The 7,712-nt window shown below is 35.0% G+C and overlaps 1 long non-coding RNA gene across 1 annotated transcript; it reads left to right on the plus strand.

The window, feature by feature from the left end:
* The first annotated feature begins 1,469 nt into the window (after positions 1-1,469).
* Positions 1,470-3,575, plus strand: LOC149661033 (uncharacterized). The gene is made up of 3 exons (XR_016368759.1): positions 1,470-2,433; positions 2,504-3,251; positions 3,342-3,575. It is a non-coding gene; the product is annotated as an uncharacterized LOC149661033 (long non-coding RNA).
* Positions 3,576-7,712: the final 4,137 nt, after the last annotated feature.

Raw genomic sequence — 7,712 nt, forward strand, 5'->3', positions numbered from 1 at the left:
CACTTTACGATAAGTTTAGATTTAAAACGTGTTTTTAAAGGCTTTCAATGCGCTGTTGTGTTTAGTTTTTATATGTTTAGCTATTACACCCATTGGTACTAGTTGCTGTTTAGTTTTCGCACGTCAAATCTAGGAGTTTAGATTTACAACATGTTTAAATCAAATGGATGTGCTCAAAACCTATACGTTGTTTTTTCTGTGTAGTTTTTTGTATAAATATTGGATCGAAAATTAGCCCTAATTAAGGGCTTGGTCTTCGAACGATTTAATAAGTTTCTTCCGTTTCACTTGATCGAATCTCTTGAAATTTTAGTGAGAGGCATATTGAACGGTTTTAAATTATGATACAAAGTTTCAAAGTTTTCAAACAAACAATTCCAAAAAATTCATTACAATTGCACAATCCTACAACCTATTTAGTCGCTTAGGGAAATTTTAGGACAAGAACTATTCGTTTTAAAACTTCAAAATTTTGCACGATAATTTAAAAACTTTCAATATGCCTCTCACTAAAATTTCAAGAGACTCGAACCAGTAAAACTGAAGGAAACAAATTGAAACATTTGGAGACTAAGGCATTAAATTATGGTTAATTTTCGTTTTAATGGTCTTACAAAAAGCTTTGTAAGAGAAAAATTTTGCACAAAAATACCAAACTTTATTTTGCAAATTTCGTTAACATTTCAAGAGATTTCAACCGGTATTTTCAAAATTATGACCAAAAACGATGTTCCTCCTATTGACGGCAATTTTAAGAGTTAACTCTGATTTTTGACATAATTTTGCTTCTACAGCCGATCGAGTGGGCTGTGCGTCAACGAAATACTCCCTTAATTTTTCAATAGGATTGGAAAAAAATAAATTAGGTATAGGGTCACTGGTCCCAAAAACCAGTTTAATATTGTAGACGCTGGGGGTCACTGGTCCCGAGGACTAGTTTCAAAAAAATCCTTATTTCCAAGACTGCCTTTAAGATAATAAAAAAAGCTGATTTCCAGCTCTGTTTTGGAATTTGATATAGTCTGCTTCGTTTCATGCTAGAAACATATCCTAAGATCCTAACCCTAGGTTTTACACTTTAAAATACTACTGGAAAGATGACAAAAAGTTTAATGTTTTTCGCATTGGCAGTTAAGACAGCGGTGTTTACGTAAGCGCAGTTAATTCAACACTTTCATATGAGGTATACAGGGTTTCATTATTTTTTAATTATATATTAATTTTATTTTGGCTATTCTCAGTGAGCATTCATATCTTAGAACGCAATTTCGGATTTTTGTGGTCTTCCAAGTCTCCAAAAATGTAAGTTTAACATTTTAGGGCAAATTATTATAATAATCAAGAATATGAATAGATCATCAAGGGTATAAATAGGCAACCTAAGAACCATTTGATTTATGATGTAATAGATCATGTTAGGTTTAGATACAGGTGTAAGCTTATGTTAGGCTAGGTTGATATGAGCGGCTAAATGTTCGTAAACAGTTCTACGAAATTAAATAGTTAATAATTTTACGATTTTGAAAAGGCTATTAATTTTAATTAATACTCACTAATATCTCGTGCCATCATTATCAATAATGTATCACAAACCAAAGATGATTTCGATTTATATTTTATTCAAAACCGCTAACTAATAGCATTTTTGGTTCGGAAAATGGAATTGTTCTTGAAAAAGCGGAGATATGCAATTTTTTTAATACATTTAGAGGGAATAGATCGAATAAGAGTAAAATCAGTTGGTTGAATTAAATAGTGATTAAGGATTAAACTACTAAAAATACTTAAAGAAAAATTTCAATATCTGAACTTCAGTCAATTGAAAAACCTCACTCATATCGTTGGTTTTTTCGGTCTTGGTCTAAACAAAGACCTTTTTGTATAATTATTATTATGTACTTATCATTTATTTATGTAAAACGTACCAGAAAGGACCTGGTTAATAAATTGAGATTAAGATAGTAATACTTGGTATCATTATTTCAACCTGTTAACCCACTTTTGAAGTGAATCGGTTACAACTTATACAACTAGTTATTAACTTCTGAAAACGGCTAACGAAGCCATCGAAATAAAATAAGACTTGGATCCGTACCTAATAATAACCAATGAGTTTCTAACGCCAATTATCTATCTATGGACAGGAGATTTTGGCGGGGAGATTATACTTATCTCCTGCATTCTTTTCCCGCCTAAAACCATAGAGACTATAAACCGCAAGGAGTGGCAGGAATGCCAAAACTTGTTGCTCCTTTTTCCTGCGCACAACCTATGCGCAGGTACAACGAGACTTCCAATGTGACGTCAAATTGTTGTTGTTAACGGATAACGATGTAAATTTTGTAAGCATCAAGCATGGGATAGCAACAAGTCTCTTTGCTAGCATCATAGTATGTTTTGACAAAATGTCAATAAAGGAGTATTTTCTAAAAGGTGAGAATTAACTATTAATGATATCAAATTAATTCTGTTATTTTTACATGGTTACTTTCAATTAATATAGGTGCTGTTAACATAAGTAGTACAGTCACTAGTACTCAAGACCTTTTTGGAATATGTTTAAAATTGATAACGAAGCAGTAGGCGTTTTTCTTACTAAATTAAAAGAAAATGAAGAAGCAGAAATTAAACTATTAAGATTGAAAAAGGGTTCCAACATTTTGGAAGTTTCATCGAACTTAAAATTGGAGATCACCTCGAGCGACACCTTCTACATAGAAACAATACAAATTTGCATTGAAGAAAGAAAATATGGACTTTTGAGAGCAGGGCCGGATTAAGGGGGGCAGAGGGGGCACCTGCCCCTGGGCGCCAGCCAAATAGGGGCGCCCAAGAAGTCTGGTGATACCCAAAGCTTAGCTATTGTTTTATTAAATTTTGGAAAAACTCAAAAACATGACGTTAGTTTTGAATGATTACGGGACTGTTTTTCGTTTTTAAATAGCGTGAGCGTTTGAATTTCGATGGTTGTCTATCGTGATTCCTATTACTTGTATTGGCTACATTCTTGCTTAGAGAAACAAAGAGTTTTTGACTTTAATTCCCACGCTTTTAACCCATTTGCTTAGGATCCACTTTTAGTCTATTTTCGCCTTCTTTCCCACAGTTTCCATTTCCCAACTTTCCATGCTGTTCCCACGCTACTTTTGCTACAGACTAGAGTAATGCAACGAGCAAGGGGTAACGGAATTTCATGAATCATAGATTCGCAGGTTTTTCTGTCAGTCACTCGCACAGTGAAACTGACACTCGTAAGTCGTACGTCGGATCTAAAATATAATTAAAATTAATAAATTAGGTAGAAGACTTAAGGTTAATTAACTTAATTCGGGCTCTTGTAGTTATTTTGTTAACAATGAGTGAACCAAGAAAAAAAGAAGCTTAGCGGAGCCCAAAGTCGAAAAGGAGAAGCTGAAAGTTATATGAGAGAAAAGGAACTTCTCGAAATGGTTAAATGATCACAATGCAAGAGGGGGAATTTTTATAATATTCTTCTAATTATCAGCTACTTTAACCAACGTGGTTTCAACGAATATTTAGCGTAAATGTTATTAAACACAGTGCATTGTACTTTCCGACCAAGTTACGATTTAGTGAAATACTAAATAATTATTGTTAAAAAATGGTCGACTGAGCTTGACAATTCCAGAACCAAATTTTCCTAAATAACGTTTACCCCAAAAAAGGAACAGATATTATACAAAAACGAGTTTTGCGTCGCAGTCCTTAAAAACTGCATTTATACACAATCCTTGGTCACACTTTTTCAAACATGAGCGGCTAAATGTGCGCCTGTTTTGTTATTGTCAAGGTTTATCAACTGAGTAAATTTCCCCCTATTACTGAATTGGGTATGTTTTTACCCCAGAATATTGCTACTTTTCCAAGTTATTGCTATTTAGTTTGTTTATTGTAACCTTTTTCCACAATATTCGTATTTTATTTAATTTCTACTTTTAAGAGAGGCGCAGTTTTAGCCACTCTATTTCAAACCCACAAAGGGCCAGAAATGAGAAATTATTATATGTATTGCAATTTGAAATTAAGTTTAATCGGTATGAAAAATTTGGTTTTAAGTGCGTAGTTCAAACATTTGTTATTATTAGAAATTTTGCAACAAAAACGCCGCATTTATACCCGTTTTTGTTGTAAAATTTCTAATCATAACAAATGTTTGAACTACGCATTTATAACCAAATTTCTCATATCGATTAAATTTAATTTCAAATTGCAATACATATAAAAATTCCCAATTGCTGGCCCTTTGTGGGTTTGAAAAAGTGCGGTACGCGACAATTTGGTCTCGCCGTTATGGTCTCGCCGATTTGGTCTCGCCGTTTTGGTCTCGCCGTTTTGGTCTCGGGACAAATGGGTCTCGGGACAATTGGGTCTCGGGACAATTGGGTCTCGGGACAATTGGGTCTCGGGACAAATGGGTCTCGGGACCTAACCCAACCCAACATTGTTTGGGGGTAAGATGATTATTTATATGAGTATTAAAAGCCCGCCTCTTACCACGAACAATTTATTAGCAATAATAGAAATATTTTGGAAAATGTATCAGATAATTGATAGGAGAATATTTTGGAAAAGGTGGCAGCTAATTAATTGGATAATATTTTAGAAAAGGTAGCAGCTAACTATTAGAAGAATATTTTGGAAAAGTGGGAGCTAATTAGTAGGAGAATGTTTTGGAAAAGGTGGTAGCTAATTAGTAGGAGAACGTTTTGGAAAAGGTGGCAGCTATTTAATAGGAGAATATTTTGGAAAAGTTGGCAGCTAGTTAATAGCAAATATTTTGGAAAAGGTGGCAGCTAATTAATAGGAGAATATTTAGGAAAAGGTGGCAGCTAATTAATTGGAGAATATTTTGGAAAAGGTGGCAGCTAATTAGTAGCAGAATGTTTTGGAAAAGGTGGCAGATAATTAGTAGGAGAATGTTTTGGAAAAGGTGGCAGATAATTAATAGGAGAATATTTTGGAAAAGGTGGCAGCTAATTAATTGGAGAATATTTTGGAAAAGGTGGCAGCTAACTATTAGAAGAATATTTTGGAAAAGGTGGGAGCTAATTAGTAGGAGAATGTTTTGGAAAAGGTGGTAGCTAATTAGTAGGAGAATGTTTTGGAAAAGGTGGCAGCTAATTAATAGGAGAATATTTAGGAAAATGTGGCAACTAATTAATAGGAGAATATTTTGGAAAAGGTGGCGACGAATTATTGGGACCATTGCTTTGGAAAAGGTGGCAACGAATTATTGGGACCATTGCTTTGGAAACGGAGGCAACTAATTAGGTAACAAATAATCACGAGACCAAACCGTCCCGAGACCAAATAATCACGATACCAAATAGTCCCGAGACCAAATAATCACGATACCAAATAGTCCCGAGACCAAATAATCACGATACCAAATAGTCCCGAGACCAAATAGTCCCGATACCAAATAGTACCGAGACCAAATCGGTGAGACCAATTAGTCCCGCGACCAAATCGGCGAGACCAAATTGTCCTGCTCCGGAAAAAGTGTCACCAAGGATTGTGTATAAAAGCAAAACTCGTTTTTGTATATTTGAAATATATTTAGCATTTCCAGCAGTCATTTTCCAAGATAACGCCCAAACTATCAGCAGCACGTCTTCAATATTCAAGTATGATGTTTAGACGGTCTTCAACAAAAAATTTACCAATTTTTTGAAAATTATACTGTATCTAATTGACATTCCTGACGGCCATTTTCCAACATGGCGGCCAAACTATCCCATGAATGGCTTTAATATTTTGCTATGAGGTTCACACAGCTTTCATTATAATATCTATAAATTTTCATAATTTTCCAACTACATGGTGAAATAAACTGTACCTAGCATTCGCGGCGGCCATTTTCCAGTATGGTGACCAAACTATCAAACCACGGAGCTTCTATTACAGGGAGAGGAAACTCGGTCTCTTCCCCCTCGCTCTTAGCGTACCTCGGTTCTGCGCACCGTTTTCATTCCTCGCGCGCACACTGAGCCGAAGTAAACAAAGTCTGACGTCATTTTCTTGTCGTAAGGAAGTTGGAGGAACGCGACCCCTGCTTGTAGACAAGGCTTACCGACCGCCGTTGAAAGTTTGAAGACGTTGAACGTGGTCGTGTAGCTCCGTTGTGCTCTGAACAAATCCAGATTATATTAAGCTCCGTGATTATGTTGAAAATAAAGGTTTTGTGACTATACAAATGGAGACAAAAGCCTCTCTCCCTGCTAAGACTAAAAAGGTACGGACTATAAACTTTAATTCCTGGCCATAAAAGGACGATTTATATCGTGAATCGCTTCTACAGCTTCCGTAAACACATTTATTCTTCTTCCCCTTTTTACAAACTAACTGATTGTAATCGCAATCCATTTTAATTTTTAAAATTGTACCAATTATTATAGCAATTAAACATTAAAAAGTCCGAGGCTTATGTCTTTCTACGAACGAGTGAAGGCGGCCATCTTTGTTGTTTACCTAGGCTCCAATTTTTTACCAGTGAAAACCGAGGGGGGGATTAAAAATGTGCCCCTTTTTATGGACAAATAGTGTCTACGTTTCCTAAGGGCCTTTACAGTACTTGAGGGGAAGGAAGTTTCCTCTCCCTGTTAATAGAAGCTCCGTGATCAAACAAAGAGCTGTAAATTTCACTATGATGTTCACGTGGTTACAATCATTATAAACACCAATGTTCATAATTTTGTAAGAATAATGTGGCATACATTGATGCTGGCATTACAGGGTTGGCAAAAACCCGGAGAAAACTAGTTTTTGCCGGGACACGTGGAAAAAACCGACAAAAACTAAATTCATGGTTACAAAGTGGTAGACTAGCAAGTTTTAAGTGCATTTTCGTGATGTTTGTTAATGTTATGTTAGAAAAATAACAATAGTATTTTTAATTTTTAAATTTGAGATGGTTATTGCTGTATTAAATTTTTAGTTTTCAAATTTGCCAGGTGTCTTCTATGAGTATTTATCAGCAAAACAAAAGTAGAAGCGGTTTCATTCTTTAACCTATTTCAAAGTTTTCCATTAATGAAAGACAGAGTAGAAAAAATTCTTTCTATCGAGGCTGAGGTATAACATTCCATTATATTTGGTTGCTTACATGGCCAATAAGAAGCGTGTGGAAAAAGACCTGAATTTTCTAACGCTATAGAGTAGTGGCACTTGCACCCAATGCTAGTAAATTAAAGGCATAATGATAACTGATATTAATTTATTCATATTAATTAGCTTCAAGTTGTTCGCGAATATTAAGAAAATCCCGTTAGGGATTTTCTATTTATACTCAATCCGAAATCGTAATGTTAAACTCTATGGAGCTTAACATTATGAGGTGGAAAAGTTTTTCCGAGTTAGACCTAAGGTTTCGCGACCAAGGGGGTACACTTTTTTCACAGCCTAACTTTACAGCACTAGCAAAGGCTGAAAAGGTATAGTATCTCATTTCTCGTAGTGTAAGGTTAACTTGGTTTTTTTGTATAGGTTTCAAAAAAAAATATTTTTAAACCACGCGCTAGCTCACGCGCCAGCACGTGCTGCATTTCAATAAAAGTTTCAATTCAAATCTCGCGCTAAATTTCATCATTTTGATTCTCTAATTAAATTCACGTGATTTTTTTAAAACTTTTTGGGCCTATTTTTTGTCTTTCTAAGCCTAAGGTTAAATGATCACAAAGAAATTGTTGGAG

This window comes from Phalangium opilio, unplaced genomic scaffold, assembly GCF_054372755.1.
Source record: "Phalangium opilio isolate 3A_F unplaced genomic scaffold, DU_Popi_V2 ptg000070l_1, whole genome shotgun sequence".
Lineage (NCBI taxonomy): Eukaryota > Metazoa > Arthropoda > Arachnida > Opiliones > Phalangiidae > Phalangium > Phalangium opilio.